Source organism: Dromaius novaehollandiae, chromosome 6 (assembly GCF_036370855.1).
Source record: "Dromaius novaehollandiae isolate bDroNov1 chromosome 6, bDroNov1.hap1, whole genome shotgun sequence".
Lineage (NCBI taxonomy): Eukaryota > Metazoa > Chordata > Aves > Casuariiformes > Dromaiidae > Dromaius > Dromaius novaehollandiae.
Genome location: NC_088103.1, coordinates 17048239 through 17065870, shown reverse-complemented (window position 1 = coordinate 17065870; position 17632 = coordinate 17048239). Strand labels below are relative to the sequence as shown.

Sequence of the window (17632 nt, the reverse complement as noted above, 5' to 3'; positions counted from 1 at the left end):
TTTGGCTGGTTACCTAGTATTTTCAGATCAGTTTGTTGTTGAGTGTCTCCATGGCTATTGTACGATTGTCCTTAATTTTATTTCCTCCCTTTAAATACTTATACAACTACAGAAATTTTCTCATTCTGTGTTTCTCATCTGTTCCTATATGGATTTTGTTTTACTTTGTTTTCTCAACAGCAGTGCTGCTTCACCTCACATACTAGAGCAAATTTAAACCCCTCAAAGAGGCAAGTGTGGTACGTTACTGAACCTATGTTGATGTGAAACCAACATTTGTTATGACAAGTTACTATTACTGATGTGATTTTAATTCTTTCAAAACACTCTCTCCAAATTATTCTGCTGGTTTTTATTAACCCAATGATGAATCCCTTTCTATTTTTGCTAAATCAAAGTTCCACTTGGCCATAATCACCTTTGATTGATGAGAGGACCAAGTTCAGAAAAAGATGAAGATCAGAAACATGACAATATAAAGTACAGGACAGATTTTAATATTGATGACAATTGTCTTGTTCTCATGAATTATCATTATTCATGTGATATTAGGTCATTATAAACTTGCTGCATTAAGAAAGAATCATGATTTGCATGTGCGGTGTTTGGAAAATGTAAGAGCAGGTGAATCCATTTTGGTTATTGTTTTATTAAATGAAGTGTTCAAGCTAATATAAGGAAATTGCTATTTTTTTACCGAGAAGAAGCATCAAGCAATAACAGTTTATCATGCCTGTTGTGACACCATGGGTTCTGACACAGCCTTTACAACAGCTATTTTACTGTAACTAATAACATTTTCTTCTATGCTGTACTTTTAAAGGTGTATGTAACTGTGAGTTAGGGTTATTTGAATGGAACATCTGATAGAAGCTTTCATTGCAGGTTTTAAAACCATCTGGTCAAAATAGCCAGAAGATTAATTGAGCGGTCTCATTAAAGATCAGACATACCCATCTGGCATGTCACAGAATCCTCATCTAGCAACGAGTTTTATCACCAGTATTAGGTTTTGTTAAGGGATGTATTATAATGTTAGGAATCTTAAAAGGAGATTTTTTGACAATCCTTCTCTTTTCAATGAAAACACCACATTCTTACAGACTTTTTTAACTGAGGAAGAGCTACATGATTTTGAAAGTGTGCTACAGCTAAAATGACAGTTCTTTCCCCAAACTCTAAGAAAACACTTGGTTTTCTGGAAGATCTTTTCTACTTCTTAATATTTAACATATTTCAGTAGTTGCTGCAGTGTCTACGCGCAGAACAGGAGAAGCCAGTGTGGCCTGAAAACCCAGAATACTTGCAAGCTGGGAACTGATCAGAAAGAGAGGTGCCCACACTTTATCTAAGCCCCATGCTGCAGAGGAAGAAAAAAAAAAATCTAAAGGTTTTATTAGATGAGAAATTATTTTCCTCTTTGCCAATCTGCCTTAAAACATTTGCATAAGATGTAACAGCCAGGCCAAGAAATGTCCAGGGTATCATCTTGGAAAACTGCTCTACGCTGTAGCGGCTCATGAGGAGGGGAATGACAACTGTGCATGAAGCAGTAGGAAAAACTGTTGTGAGGTCTCTAAATAACTGGAGCTCTGAAGCAACGTATTAGATCTTATTAATGGTCTCAATGCTCAGTAAATGCTATAGTTTCACTGAAGGCCATGCAAATAGTCTAGCTCTCCACAATAAGCAGAGTACTTGAGAGGTACCTGAAAAAACGGTAATTTTCTGATTGTAACTTCTGGAACACAGATACTGCCAGTCCTTCGGGATTTTAATTGAGTTGAGCTTCACTGCTAGCGAAAGGTTTGACTTCTCCTGCTAGGCAAATGGTGATAGCGAGCCCTCCTTGTTTTTGCTCTCCAGCAGAATCTTTTCTCTTTTATAACTTGTGCTGTCATGAGGTGCGATTCTGATTGTGCTGCGCCTGATGACTGTAGAGCCTCTTGGACACAGAGCAGATCTATTCCATTTACAACTCCCCTTCTCTCCTTTTCTTTCTTGTTGGACCTGTTTGTGCCTCATCCATCCGGCCAGACTCTGGGATGGAGCAGGAGAGAGAGGTCTGTAGGCTGAGGTTTTCTCCATGTGTGGCTGAGCTGAATTCCCCCTCTGTCCTACAAATGTGTCTCGTAAGATCATTTACAATCGCAATCTCCCTCCTCAGTTACTTTTTAATCTTTTGGGATCACTGGCTTTCTGTTGGGTTTTACTCATTTTTGATAATTCTTTTGGCTGTAGAGGCAAAATCTCTCATGCTGTGCAGTATGTCTTCTCCTGCTCGTTTATATGTAACATCTTTTGATTGTTCTTAATCTTCCCTTCCGTCACCCAGCTGTTGCTACGAGATACTTAGGTAGAGTGTAAAATCTTTTCTTTTCACATGAATTTAATGCTACTGAAAGACATTGAACTGGCAACTATAAAGAGCAGTAACCTGTATTCACAAAATGAGATGATGAACATAGGAGGTTGCAAACTGAATTACCCTGAAGTGGTTTGAGGTGGTCAGAGTGGCTAAACTCTGAGCTCCAAGATTTGGTCTCAAGACATATTTAGTTTTTTGGTCACTCTTTGCCAACTGCAGAACAGTTTTGTTCGTTTGATTTTTCTTTTTTGATAAAAATGTTAATGTTGGAACTTGGAAGTCATTTTCACAGAATGCTATGGAAATGCTATTTCTAATAGGACCCAACTCTGTGTTGAGAACTGGGGAAAGGTTGCTGGAAGGTGATGCAGAAGATACTGAGATGTTCTGTGATTCCGTGACGCAGGGAGAGCTTCCACCACTTTGTAGATTATGTGCTTACGTCTTTCCTAGGCCAAGTACGTATCATCTTTATGCTCTTTTAGCACTTACCAAGGTCAAGCCCAGGCTGGAGAAGAGCTTGCTAAAGCTCACGCCCAGCAAGGAGGAGGTAGTGATGGTAGGAACAGCGTGGAGGCGGCTGAGTGAAATCAGTTATCATACTCAGAACTGTCTCCTCTTCTTTACTTTCTTGTAGGTGGAAGTTGTGGTCAGCAAATATGAAAAATGTACTAAACTTGAAATGTACTAAACTTTCTTAATTTATGAGGAAGAGAATGAGAGAAGGATCATTGTTTTGTCTTTTCAGCTGTCCGGAAGGTACTACAGTGTTAAAGAGGTTGATCTGCCAGGTGCAATAGGAGACAACTCGCTTATTGTGGGCAGGATCCATCATTAAACTTAGGCCTAGCATCACTGCACACTTGTAATCTGTAATCAAATACTCAGAAGGGTATTAGATGTGTTAGCTTTGATGATGCATGACCTTTCTTAGGCAATATACCATTTCTCTGTCGTATGACTTTGTCTCCCAGATGGCTAAAACTGGAAATTTACAGAGTCATTCTGGAGAGGGCAGTAAATCACAAATGGAGAAGAAAAGCTCAGATTTCTCTGTCTGTGTGATGAAATGCAGGTTAAGACTAAAACTGAACTTACAAATATCTCACTGCTCCTACTTGTTTCACAAGCACAGGCATAGTGTTATGCCATAAGTCTAACCTCTTCCTCCTTTTCTCTTAGTTGATGTTTTGTGCACAGTTCCCTCATTTTTGTTGACCAAAATCTTGCTCTGGCTTTTTTTATAGCATAGATGCACTGCTTTTATGCAGGAAGTAAAATAGCTAGCAATATTTGCATCTCACAATGTGACATTTGTCCTTACAGCAACATTTTTACGTTTCAATTTCAGTTTGGTTAACTCTGCAAATGTCGTATCAGTGCTCCAAAACTTGACATCCATTTTATCAAAATCTCATAGAGAGCTGTGAGGGGTCCTGGTGGAGTTCACGATGGAATTGGCCTCGTTCCGTTACCTGAGCAATTAATAACTAATTTGGCGACACTTACTGTCTGTTCTCTGCCCTCAAGATAGGCGTCAACATTCCCCTTCATACGAATAACACGCTGGCTTCAAGCTGGCTTTCGAAATACCTGTGGTGGTGGTGTCATGGAGGCCTGTTCCCTGGGTCCTGTCTCCAGCGGCGCCCAGGGGTGCTTTGCTCCTTGGAGGCGAGGGGAGACCAGCGGTGCCCCACCGGGCAGCTCCGGGGCACAGCCTGCGCTGGCTCCCCGGGCCGGGGAGCGGGGCACGCGCACGGCACTCGCGGCAGCCGCCCAGACTGCTCCGAACCGCAGCCTCCTCCCGAACTCCGGATGAGCTCATTTTGGCAGAGAACGTTGCTAACCTGCTGTCTTGGATTTTCATTTTTTGCAGCACATCTCCGGTCTGTTTTCTAAGGGGAAAATAAAGGCAGTGAAATGAGAAGGTTGGTGGGAGGCCGATCTGTCTCTCCAGTCCAGGTAAGACATCATTTTTTGTTGATTTTTTTCCCCAAAGAAAAATACTTCAAAATAGTACCTCTTATTTACAGTGGGAAGTGTAAGACTGGGTGTGTAAGAAGTGTTATCCCAGTACCTGAGTTCTTGCCTGTTAAAATGAACGTGTCAGTTTATCCTTCAGAGCTGCGTAGGAGTCCTTGGGAGAAGTTGCAGCGGGTCCCTGACTGCCCCCACAAGGGGCCGAGCCTCGGACAGGAGAGACCCTGCAGAGGCTGGAAGAGCCTGCGGGGACCCCAGGCAAGCAGCGTTCACTTCGGTTTTATGCCACATGTTTTGCAGCATACGGCAGTGCACAGATAAGCCTGAGGTTGGTGAAGTGCAAAAGCTGGCTGTAAGCATTGAGCTGCAGCTCGGGAAACGCTGCTTCGGGGTCTCCCAGGGCGCAGGTCTGCTCCGTGGTCGTGACGCTGCTGGGCGCAGCGGCGGTAGCGCCGGGCGATGCCCGCTCCCCCCGCCTTCGGCGGTGCCTCCCTCCCGAAAGCTGGCCTCGAACTGCTGCCGAGGCATCCCGCTTGGTGCCAGTCTGGCAGGCAGGAGGCGGGGAGGCACGGACTGTAATCCAGAGCCTGTCAGCCAGCAATTACTGTCCAGAGACAGGAGTTTAAAACCCAAGGTGAAAAAACACTGCAGCTGTGGATTACATGACTAATACAGGAGCCAAACATCATCAAACACCCACAGTACATTTATAGGCTTTATTTTAACTTTTGTAAAGTGGATTAGAGACATTTGTATTCATTAAGGAGATAAAAACCCTCTCTCTGGAACTCAAGTGTTTTATTTAAAAAGTTTGAATTTTATAGGTGGCAAAAGAACCATAAACAGCGACAAAATGGTCAGAGAAAAAACAGCAATTCTGTAAACTGCTTTAAAAAGAACAAGAGCATTTCTTCTTCTTAAATCCCTATTTAATGGATTAATGTATTATTAAAAAAGATAGATGATATACATGGGTGGGTAAAAAGCCCTGTGACCAGGACCTCTCTTGTTTCTTCTCCTACTTATAATTTGTCTTCCAGTAGCACTTAGACGCACTGACTGAGACCGAGGCCTCTGAGCACTGCAGAAAGCCTGGAGAAGCTTCACTTTGAGGGGAGAAGTTTAAGGGATAGTAGGAAAAAGTTTAAAAATGGGCCTGACAGTTGCAGGCATGACTCATGTGAGGTTGCAGAGCCTGAACCAGCCCCTTCTCTCTCTCTGGCTCGTGCGGGCCCTGCTACCAGCAATATCCTTCCTGTCCTACTACTCATTCCCTTTCCGGGTCATGTCTTCTCTTTCCTCCCCAGCGTTCTCCATGTATCCCTCTCCCGCCGGGCAGTTTGCTTTCCGCAGTGCTCCCTCCCTCCTCTGCCCAGGCTCTCCTGTCTGCAGCCCTCAGCTCCCTTCGCTTGCCCCCGGCAGTAGCTCACAGGCTTTTTCTGTGCCACTAGCTTGTCACCCGCTTCTGTGGGTTCCCCAAAGATTCGTTTGGCAGGTTTGAAAAAGGGGTTATGAAATAAACAACATTTATAACCTGAGCATTTGAGTAGTTAAAGATCTTAATTACCTGACAAAAATAAGTTCATCAGGAAGATTCAGTAAGAATTAATTGTGTTGGGAAACCTGGAAAATTTTTTCATTTTTTCTGCACTCGATTGGACCCCCTAAATGAGCTAGCAGGTGCCTTTTCAGCAGGTATATGAAATTGTAGTTTAAAATAGATTGGCTTTAGAAACAGAGTGCTTTTTTTTTTTTAATTTGAGGGGGAAAGAGGTATGTGAATGCATCCAAGCTACTGTTTGAAAAGCATTTGCTGTAAAATTTGAAGAATTTCCTGTGACACTGGCTGCAGCAGGGTTAGAGCAAGTAGTGTTTTTTAATAGTACTCTTGTGAGTTATGGCATACCTGCTATCCTTCTCTATGAGTGAAGTCTCTGAGCAACTACCTTGCTATGAAGCTACTTTTGGGGAGCAGAACTCAATTAAGATGCAGATCTGAAATGCCGTTATGGACCTTTACTCGATCTATGAGCCATGAAGGTGCAGATCTGACAACCCTATCAAAAGGCAGCTCTGTGACTGTTTTCCACCAGACCTTCCTTGTACAGGGTTTCATCAGCATTTCAGTGTAGAAACTGTTTCCTTTTATGTGTGTGTTAAAAAATGGATGGAAGACAGGGTATTTTGCAGATGCACCTGAAAGCAAATTTTAAATTTCTAATATGATACTAATTACTGATTATGGAGAAAGGATGGGCAAGAGATTTCTGGTGTTTGTTCCAGGTCTGTGGCTCAGGCTCCGTCTGAGCAAATCACTGAATCTCTCTGTCCCTGAATTAACCATGGAATGGAGTATTTCTTTTTCCATGTGTGTGTCGTGTACTTAAGTTGCAAACTATTTGAAAAAGGTTCTGTTTTTTGTCACATATACCTATCACAACTCCCTCGTCTTCTAGCTCACTGCCGTAGTGAAGAGGGGAAACTGTATTAGAATGAGGAAAACCATATCCTCTGAAAGTTATTCTTTCTTTGCTTCATCTTTAATTTTCAGGTTAAAATAGTCCCCAGCCTCCCTCCTGACTGCTACATATTTAAAGTAAAAGCATGCATTCTCACAGCTCTCTCCAATATGGAGTAAAGACTCTCTGGGCCAAATCCACCCTGGAGTTAAACCAGGGATATGCCTGTTGCTCATCGTGCTGCTTTTGCAAAGTAGGTTTCTTTCTACTGTTCTTTGCTATTATTCCCAGAGATCTTCTATTGCAGGTCACAAACATATGCCAGCTCAATGGTCCTTCAGTTGATTTTTCTCTTCCTGCAAGGTAACCATTCATCCATGGAGTAATTTCTTTAAATGAGGCATTTTAATCCAAATTGCCAGTTAATACCTGCAGGGCCAGCTTCCCTCCTGATCAGCTCTGGAAATTAGAGGAAGCTTTGAGTGGTACTGTAAAGTTTTGCTTGCAGAAATTCTGAGGGACTTTTGAAACACCAAAAGTTTGGTAGCGCAAGCTCTGAAGACAAAGTGCAAAACTAGGGGAAAAAAGCAAATGCTTTTTGGAAGCAAAGTGCCAGAGCACTCATAAAGTGCTTGAGACTTTCTGCTCAAGTCTCTCAGGTTTTGAGTGTCTGGGTTCAGATCCTGAAAGTTATCATAAGTAAAAATTAGGCTGGGGCCTCACTGCACTGTGCTTGTTCATTAATGCAGAATTCCCAGAGAGTTCAGCTTTCTCATGCCTGTTTCTCTTAAACTAACTGATTTTGTCTGGTTGTTATCCATGTTACAGTAAAGCCCAATTCTTCTGGCCAGCGTGTTTGTAAAGAGGCAGCTACTGTAGCTTCCAGCCTAACTTGAAGGAAGTAGGACAAAGATCTGTCAAATTATGTCTGTGCAAGGTCCACTTGAGCATATTTCCTTTGAGTATCTAAGCAGACGTTCAGGACACAACCTGAAGAGCCTCCCATGTCAGAGCAGGTTTGGAATTTGAGGAAAAACTTCCCTCTGTGTATTTATTTGGTTTTGACTTTGAATTAGAACCAGTTTGATTCCTGTAAATGATGGTGGTTGTCCCCACACAATACTGGCCTGGAAGGAAACCATGTGGGCACAAGCAAAGTTCAGATAAACAAACCAGTTACATCCATGTCCTGTTGCTCTGTTGGATCTCATGGCTTCTTTCATCTGGGAGGAAGAGAGAGCTTTCCTGAGCTTTTTTAAAGGATGTTATCAAAGGCTTTAAGTCCTACCAAAAAAACCAGTGTCTCCATTCCCTCTGCTATTTCCCACTCTGCACAGCCTCTTCCATCTGCCGGCAAATGCGGTTTGGCAGTCAGCTACATCAAGGAATTGATCCGGAGTAGAATTAAACCAGAAAAACAACTCCTGTAAGTAAAAAAGCTGCAAGTAACCAGCTAGTGTTGTAAAGTTAAAAATGTTAGCAACTGTCATTGTTCTCCAGTTGCTCATTCTTGGCTTGTTCCTTCTAGCCTTATTACAAAAATAAAATTGTAATAAGCTGTTGATAACCACTGCAGTCTAAGGACTTTACACACCACTGGATGTGGAGGGTTTTACACTTGTTTATATTTTCTTATATATAAGCACAAACCATGCCATAATGCCATTCCATTTATCAGACTCAACCTTTAAGCAATCTGTCCATAATTGCAATAGAAAATGTTCAGAGCAATTTGCCAGGCACCTATCTGGGACAATAAGTATCCTCAATAAAATATGATTGCTGTGCTCTGAGCACCAATAATAAGCAGAGAGCTGAATGTTCTTGCTTTTAAAGCAAAATATAATTGTTTCTGGAATATGTGCATTTGAAAGAAACCTCTGGGTGCTTTAACTGATTATAATTTATTATTACATTTTGACTTTGGAATAATGCAATTACATAAATAATGCAGCTATGGGGAAGAGTTGGGTTAAAGAGAGATTGTAATTACATTCAAAATTGAAGAAATCCCATCATAAGGGTTTTTTTTTTCCTGTCATCCCAATTAATTTAGCTGTGGTGTACAAATTCAGCCTTCTAAAATTGAATTTTAGCTCAGGATGGTTAAGGGGGGTTTGCAGCTTTGCTTAGAGTTTTGTCCAATACGTAAGTGCTGCTAAACCCATCCAGATTTTCACAGAGGTTTCGCCAGAGGTTTCTGGCTTTGATTCACTTTTTTCCCCCTCCACAAACATAAATTCAGTTATTGTGTCTGTGCAGAAGACTCAGACTGACCACTGTGATATGATTCATTCAGTCCAAACTAAAATGTGCCATCACTTGTGGGTGTCTTATCCATCAGCTCAAGCTGAGGATGGCACAGAGAACTCTTTATCTTCTGCTTTTAAGCCTTCCTTCCTACCTTGTTTTACTGTGAAAAATACCAATGTCCAGCCTCTCATTTAAACCTTAACTAGACATCATTTCTTATTAGGTATTTCTAAGACTTGCTGATTTTTCTTTTGCAAGATCTCTAAGATACGGCCTATGTTCATCCTAACAGGTAAAATGCTTTTCTAAGCTCTCCCTCACTCTCTTTATATCTTTGATTGCTGCAACATTGTTTTCTTTGTTCTCAACAAATATAATCGTTTCCCAAACTGCTGCTGCAAAGTGTTTTTTCCTAATCCTTCACTTAGCTATATTTTCCTTCACTTTGTGTTCCTTTTTGCATCCTGGCTCCGTCTTCCCTATCCTGTTATTCACACCTGCCTTTCAGAAATCCTCTGCATCCATCCAGTGCTTGGAGTCCAGTTCCTGCTTCAGACTCATGTAGAGCAACACAGTTCACTTACTGGGTTTTCCAAAAAGTATATTCATGCCTCCTGCCACCAGCAGGGCTTGGGAGGAGTCCCTCATAGCTTTCTGCTGATTTACCTCACGGTTTGCCTTTGGGTCCCTCTGTCAATGTGGTGACCCTCCGTACATTGGCAATGGCAAGATCCGTTTCCAGCTGGGGTAAGCTACCCATTTACCTCCGAAGGAAGCATGTGAACAGGCAGTTCCCATGGTGCAGTTAATGTGCTGTAAATCTACCCTCTAGCTTTTCTCTTCTTCTCCTTTTCTACTTACATGAGCAGTAACTTGTTCATATAGCAACACCATCAAACTTCACCTGTCACTCTCACTTTGCTTTGAGCTAGGCTCATTTCTCTGCTTCTCCCTCAGTTCACAGACTGCAGCAGAATACTTAAACCGAAAGGAGCTTTCTGTGTAGTTAATTATTTTGCTATAATGTTTCTATTCATTTTTTATCATGAAACTTTTTTCTCCAAATAAAACCTTAAAGGAAAAGCGTACAAAGTAAAACCAAATGCTTTCAATTGCCGAAGCAAGGAATCTACAAAGAAGCTTCAGCTTAACAAAATGGAGAACAAGAAAGCATGTTTTATTCTATCATATATTAAAATTAAGGGAATGAGGGCCTCATTTGCTTAAAGATTGTCTATTAGTATTCACCTGGTGGCGAGCAGCCTTAATCTCATACCATTAATGAAAATAGAAGCTCATTAAATAGTAATTCTTTTTAATAGCGACAGGAGTCTGGGTTTGAACAGCACTGCTGTAAGTTCTCATGTAAATGTTCATGATGATCACCAATAACAGAATTTTTAGTACATCTCCCCACTTGTAAGAGCTTTCCCTGCATGTATAATCACTTACGAATGCCAGGCAGGGAAGAGCCTTGCAGACAAGGGAAGGTTTCACCATCAGATTTCTGGTGTTAGAAGGCATGAAGGAAGCTGTTGGATACAGAGCAGATGAAATAAGTAGTTGTACCTACTGCTTTACGTTTTTGTGGGTCAGATCGCCACCGTCTTCCCTGAACAGGAAAGAGGTGTTCAGAGAGACACCAGAGCTTTGGGGCCAGTGACTGTCCCTAGCTTTTGGCCCGTGTTGCACTAGCCTTGGAACGACGTGAGGCTTGCTGAATTTCTCTGCTTCGGTGGCTGCCGCTGCTAGTCCTCTCATCCAGAGACCGAACCAGCTTTCAACCTCTGGCCACACCGAGCCAGCTTATGCCCTCCCTTCCTGCGGAGGACTTAATCATTACCTCTGCCTTGTGTCTGCATAGGCTGGTTATCAGCACTACATCACTACATTTAGGTCTTATGTTAAAGAGCTGAAGTAATGGACAAGGCACTCCTAAGCTCATTTCAAATCCACAGCTAAAGTTTCCATTCCATTATAAATGCTATGAAATGCTCTTTGCTCTCTCCTCATGGTTCTCATCTGCTCTACTGCTTTGCACGTTATGAATCACTCTCTTCATTTCATGCCTACCCTCGGCTGAGCTGCTGGTGTCTCTTCTGGTGGAGAACTTCAAGCCATGTGGCCCTACTCCTGATTAGCAATATCGTGGTCTCTATGCTGCGGTTTCTTCTGTTACGGATGTTGCTGGGCCAGGCTTTGTTTGTTTTGTGTACACATGTGGGGAGGTTGCTTAGTCTATTCCTTAGACACAGTTAATTCAATTACCGCCAGATTTTCTGGGCCTCTTGACATTGCTAAATATAGTTCCTTCGTAATAATATTATCAATTATTTAAATTTTAATTAGTGCTTACATTAATTACATGAACCTTTACTGCCAGGGGAAAGAGATTTCAGTTTCCACAGTTATATGACCATGGCTTGTCCTCAGAGACCTACCTTTTATTTTAGCCTTGAATAGCACCATTGCAAATGATCATCAAATAGCTATTGTCCTGTGGGTATGTCTCTGTGGATAGATGTTGTCTGAGGACACAGCTTCTTTAGAAAGTTAATACACACTTAGATCACTTGACTGGCCTACAGTGGATGGAAGCAGATGTGCTCCAAAGCTCTGTCAAGATAGTTTTGTTCTCCCTATTGCCATTCCCTAACACATGTACTACTGGGGTCCCTCATGGCAAATCTGGTGGATGTGTACGCTGTAATAAGCTTGGCTGCCCTCTGATTCCTTCCACGTACCCTGTCCTTTCCCCCAGGCTGCTGGAAGGACTGGACAGGTGGAGACAGCTGTGGGAAGTTCCCAGGGGACTACTTGCTTAACGCGTAGGAAAGATGCTTAGGAAGATTTTTCCGTACAAGAAACCAGGAGCAGAACTAGCCAGACTGAAAGCAGGAGCTGAATTCTGGTTTAGCCTGCCAGATGAGCCAGCTGTCCCTAATATAAAAGCTTGGGTGAGAAAGGCTTGTGAGAAGATGGGTAGAAGGTTAGCGTGACATCTCAGTAATGACCCTAGTTAGCTCTTCTGTGCTTTACCCTCTGTTGCAGACTGCAAATAGCTTTTTACAGATAAAATCTGCATCAGTATTCATAACTGTGCTGTGTTATTAGCTATTGCAGTTGCTTTGGGTAACAAAAGCCTCTTCTGTGTTTAGCACTCACTGTTGTAAGAGGTAGCTTAGTATTCTGTAATGTACAGCAGAAAATGCTGTGGCGAAATACATTGCATATGTTTACACTAAATGTGCTGTTTATTAATGTTCCTGTACTGTATAAAAACTGGGTTCGTCCTAGCATTTGTGCTGTAACTGTATCAAGTCCATGTTTTTCATTTGGTGGGTTTCTTTCCTGCAACCAGTTAGGGCTTTTTGCTCAAAATGGGATGCAATGAAATTTTGGGTTCTTCCTCTCAGTGACACCACATTCCCTAGAACTCCCAGGGTTTTGGTGATCATTTAGTTTTTTCTTTTGTGTGCTGCTTTGCAATTTGAAAATGGAGTCTGCCTGTAGATAAAGCAGCAGGAAGAATGAATGCTGCTTCGTACTTTTTCTGCACAGGGTGTGGAAAGTAAAATGTTACCAGTAGAGGGCCAAACTCTGCTGGAAGATAGGATGGATCTCATTCCTACAATCCAGAGAAGCAGAGCAATTAATTCTGCCCTGTTTGCCCTCTTTCCTAGAGTGTACTATTTCACTGTAGAAGACACCTATAAGTACTTAGGACTTAGAACACTGTTTTGGCATCACTGAATTAAGGTGACTAATTAAAAATCATTTAAATTACAGCTACTCTGATGGCTTGGGGGAACAATGTGAAGTGTGGATTTATAGAGGTGATGGTAAGAGAACTGTCGCTCTTCCCTCCTATTCCTTGTCAATACTCACCCCCCACAGTCCATCTCTGCCCAGCCACAGGCTACGAGAGCAGCCTTCCTCGGCAGCCTCTCACCCGTGTTTCCAATGTATCCATCCCTGGCTGCTCATCGTGGTGATTCACACAAGCTCTCAGTGCCCAGGCTGTGCGTTGTTATATAATGGCACGCCTCACCCATGGAGCTGTACGTTTCCATTACCCAGGTACTAACACCATTTAAGAGAAAATAAAAACCAAGTCTCTCTTTTTCTTTGCTCTGGGATGATAGTCATGGGGCATCTTTCCTGGAAGCCACAACAAAATTGCTCTTGCTAGAGAAGGACGTGTAACTTTTATACCTGACTAAAAATAGAGAGACACAAAAACAAGCACAGAAATAAATGACAGGAGAAGATACGCCATCAGAGCAATCTTCTGACACAGTGCCCTGTAGAAAGGAATGAAATGCACCCAGGATGGATATGAGTTTTTTCCTCCAGTAGTGTGACAAAAGACAAAAAACAAAAAAAAAAGTGATTTCCAGAGGATCTTCTCAAACATACTCACTAAGGGTAGTTTGTACTTTAATTTTACCAGATAAATTTGTTACTTTGGTTTGGTCAGACTTAGAAGCATTTCCAATCGAAACAGCAATGACAAAAATTGAAGAGGTCTGGCTGAAAAATTTTGGTTTGGGCCAAATAGCTTTCATTGGAAATATAAACTTTCCACAGAAGCACATGATTTTCAGTGCAATGAAATAAATAATTTAACTGAAGTCCCATGTTTCCACCAAAAAAATGATTCCAGTAGATGTTGGGCAAATCTTGTTTCAGCTGCCCGCCAGCCAGTGCCAATCATAATCACAAAGGGAATAAGAACATGAAAGAATAATTACAGCATCATGAAAGTGTTTTCAAAGAGAGTTTCTGTCCTCTTAAAAACCTACATTTCTTGATTCTGCTTCTACCTGAGGTCAATGGCTGAAGTCCTTCTAATTTTAATGGGAACCACAGCCAACCATATTTGTGGCAAAAATGTAACCGTAGTACAATTGTAGTTGTTACTGTCTTTCTTATGAGCTAGCAATGGATGTGGTTGTGACCCATTACAAGTTCTTCCTTAGCATGTGAGATTGAAACAAAACAAGCAGTGACCTACCAGCTTGGGGCTAGTGACTCGGTAGCATTCAGATAGGCTGCACTAAATGCTTCGAGGGCGTTGCAGCGCTGTCTGTCTTAGCCTGCCTGCAATAAGGCATGTTGTTTTATAACTAATTACATAGGGTTAGTGTTTATACGCATACATTTTACTAGCGTGGCATTAGATCTTTCCTGTGGTCATGGTTTACGTTATTTTTGCAGAAATACACGGTACTCTGTGATTCACAAAGCAGTGTGCACATCCATTAAATATTGCATGAACACCAAAACCACAGGGAACATGAAATATTGAATGTGAGCAAATGGATAGCTCAGAGGATGAGTGGGGGAGTGCAGAGCTTTTCACCTGTAGGTCGCCAGTTCAAACAAACAGCTCAGACTGGTGACAACCTGACAGCAGACACAACTTGATAGCATTCACTGGCTCAGGGGATTTAAGTTATCTGGTTCCTACTGCACCAACAGCTGCATCACACAAGCGTCTGGTAAGATGGAGCATTGTTTCCGCAGGCTAGTCAAGGTTTAGAAAGACTTGGAGACTGTGAACTTCCCAGGCAGATCTAGGACAGCGTCAGAGCTTTGAGACTTGAGCATCGCACAGAAGTGAACTTTGTCGCTGCGGAAAGGAGCAGCTTTCCTCCTCCAGGCAGACTGGGCTGGCACCTCTCGGAGGGGTGTTGGACAGTGGTGAGACTGTGGAGCCCATCCCTGAACACCTTTCCCTGTTCCTTTTCTCGGGACAGCACGTGCTACCTACGGCACCTTCCCCGTGCCTCTTTCTGAACCACTGCCTCTCCTGTTTTTTCTTTGCTGTTCTCCCTCCGTTTTGCTCTAGGTTTTGTGGCTGTTGCTGCCTGCAAGGGAGAGGTCACCGATGTGTTTCTTAAGCTCAAAAGATGTAAAGCAGAAGTTATCGTGGTACAGGACTGACCTTCACTGAGAGATCCCTGAAGAGAGCATTTACATAACGGCTGCTCTTGGCTGCTGCTCCTGGCTGGACTCATTATTATTTGCTCCTTACCTCCCTGATCCATGCATTTCCTACTCGTATCTTCAGCACAGAAATGCAAGTCCTTCTCTCACTGATACCATCTTTACTGACTTCATTAGAGTTCTTTTTGATGCTTAGATATAAATACACCCTTATCTATATCTGTATCTTTCTTCAGGAGCACACCTGTTTTATTGCAGTTCTGTGGATGCCATTTTGTACCGAACAATACTTTCTTTCCTCCTAATCTCAACTATAGTAACAAATACAGCAGTCGTATATCCTTATTCCAGCTTCATAAAGCCTGTCCTTTAGGCTGTAATGAAAAGGTTAGAGTACCGATACCTAATTGAATAAACTGCTGTGATCAAAAATCTTGAAACTGTGGAAATCTTGAAACCTTTTGGAAAGTGGTAGTGAACTGTGTTAATTCTCTCCTACCTGGTAATGGTGAAGCCAATGCGAGTGACTACAGTTGCTCCTCTGCAGGTCCTAGTGTAGTCCAAATGTGTAGGATTTAAAGTCTCTAAGACACTAATAGAACTAGTTTGCAAAATTTAGCTTTTCTCCTTGGGTATAAATAAGTGAGAGGGCTGTTGATCCATGGGCAGGAGAGCAAGACTGGAACAAAAATTGTCTGTGCGTGTGTGTGTTAGTGCGACTTTCCACTGAGCGTTGAGGCCAGCCGTAGCTAAGTAGGACCTTTACTTGGCTGCTGAAGGAGCCCTGCTTCCCGGGAGCTTGGGGCCGAGCCCAGCACCCCTTGCGCCAGCCTGCGCTGCGCAGTGTACGCAGCCTGTTTGGGGCACCCGGCTTTCTGCAGCGACCAGCCTGCCGTGGGGCGGCAGCGAGGGTGTGTAGCAGCCGAGGGGAAAACCTCTGCTTCTGCTGCCCCTTCCTCGGCGTGGGAGCAGCTGGAAATCTCCCTTTGCCGCTCAGAGCGTAGCGAGGGGATGCTGTTGTCATGGGTGCTGGTGAAGACCCAGATGAAGGGGAGGCAGGTTCAGGTGTCCTTAGACAGCCGAAGAAGGGCACTGCACTAATCTCTCTTGCCCCTTCTGTGCAACACCATGTCTTGCAAACCTAGGGGGAAGGAATCACACACCGAAAAGTCACGAGGGAAAGGGAGAGCACCTCAGGAATAGATAACACTCAGATTTTGCCAGCCCAGCGGGTTTTGTAGGGAGCTAAAAATCATCATCAAAACAGCTGGCTTATTTACGCTGCCATGCTAATGAGCAAGAAAGGCTATTCAGAGGGATGGCTGCAAAACTGTTTTTCAGAAACTGCAAAACTGCTACACCTGTGGTTTGTGTCTATTTTGTGGCTAAAAGTCACATTTGTTTAATGACTGGGGGGAGAGCTGGGGGAGTTAGTGGCAAAAACACATTTGATTTGATTTTTTTTTTAACTGCGCCCAGGCAGGCAGAAACGGACACCTCTGCTGTTGCTTGTGGAGCAGATACCGCAGTGGCACAGAGCACTTTGGCAGCCAGTACATCCGCCGCTTGCCTAAATTTACAAGCAAATGAAATCTGTAAGAGCACTACAAGGAATTGTGAGTGGATCCCATTCCTCTGCTGTAAGGTCATTATGCAGCACAAAATTAGGCAGCCTCGGCTAGCAGCTGATGTCACCAGCACACACGAGCCCCAGACATTGCACTGGCTGGAGGAAATTCCCCCATTATCTTCCAGATTGTCTGAGGGAGTAAAACAACAACAACAAAAAGGTAATAAAATGTACAACTCCGAGACCACAGTCTTGCAAATACAGCTTGTTGCTGCAGTATAGAAGCCCCCGCTGAATTGAAAGCCGTATCTGGTACTTCTGCTGCGTGCCGCTCCATAAAGCTGGCTGAGCAGCCCGAGCGTCGCAGGCAGGCGCGTGCCGCCCTACCGCAGCGCGCGGCCCTCGGCACCGTGCTGCCAGGGGCCCTGCGGGAGAGGCCGCTCACGCGCACCTCCGTGCCGAGCAGAGCAGAGGGAGCTTCTGGGCGATAGCTGTCTTCAGATGGGTGCGCGTGTGTGTGTTGTTTGGATGCCTTAACATACGGTGTAGAAGAGAGTTACCAAAATTCCCCTCTGCTGCAGTGAGCTCTCCTTAGGTGGGAAGTGCGACTGCCTGGATTCAGTGTGGGAGCAGGAGCAGAAAGGGCACATTTTAGGCCGTAGCTCAAGCTGGTGATCACCCGCCTGCTCCCTCACACCAGCATCTCGTTTCTGGCATTGCTGCAACGATGCTGAGTGGCAGCAGGTGCCCCGGCCCCACATCAGCCCGCAGCGGGGGAGGAATTGGGCCAGGTCCTACATGGGCCTTGCTTGAATTACCCTGAGGCAGCTGTGCTGACGTGAGGTGGTGGTGCGGCCCCGGGGGAAGCCTGGCTGCCTCCCGGGGCTGCAGCAGCGGCAGCAAACCTGGCTCCTGGCACAAAAGAATATTTGCTTCAGCAGTAAGGAAGAGTTGGAGAGGCCACGTGTAAGAGTGTCGGCTGGTGGCTCAGGCAGCCCCTGCGAACCGCCTGGTCCCTTGGCACGCGTCCCTGCTGGCCGCGCATCCCTT

At 43.7% G+C, this 17632-nt stretch overlaps 1 long non-coding RNA gene across 1 annotated transcript in view; it reads left to right on the top strand.

Annotated features, from left to right (window-relative positions):
* Nucleotides 1–15408, top strand: part of LOC112993282 (uncharacterized) — a 110563-nt gene extending 95155 nt beyond the window's left edge. Inside the window, exons 3-6 of the long non-coding RNA XR_003261691.2 lie at nt 4245–4330; nt 12850–12902; nt 14590–14766; nt 14915–15408. This is a non-coding gene — a long non-coding RNA (uncharacterized LOC112993282). The remainder of the gene's footprint in view (nt 1–4244; nt 4331–12849; nt 12903–14589; nt 14767–14914) is intronic.
* Nucleotides 15409–17632: the final 2224 nt, after the last annotated feature.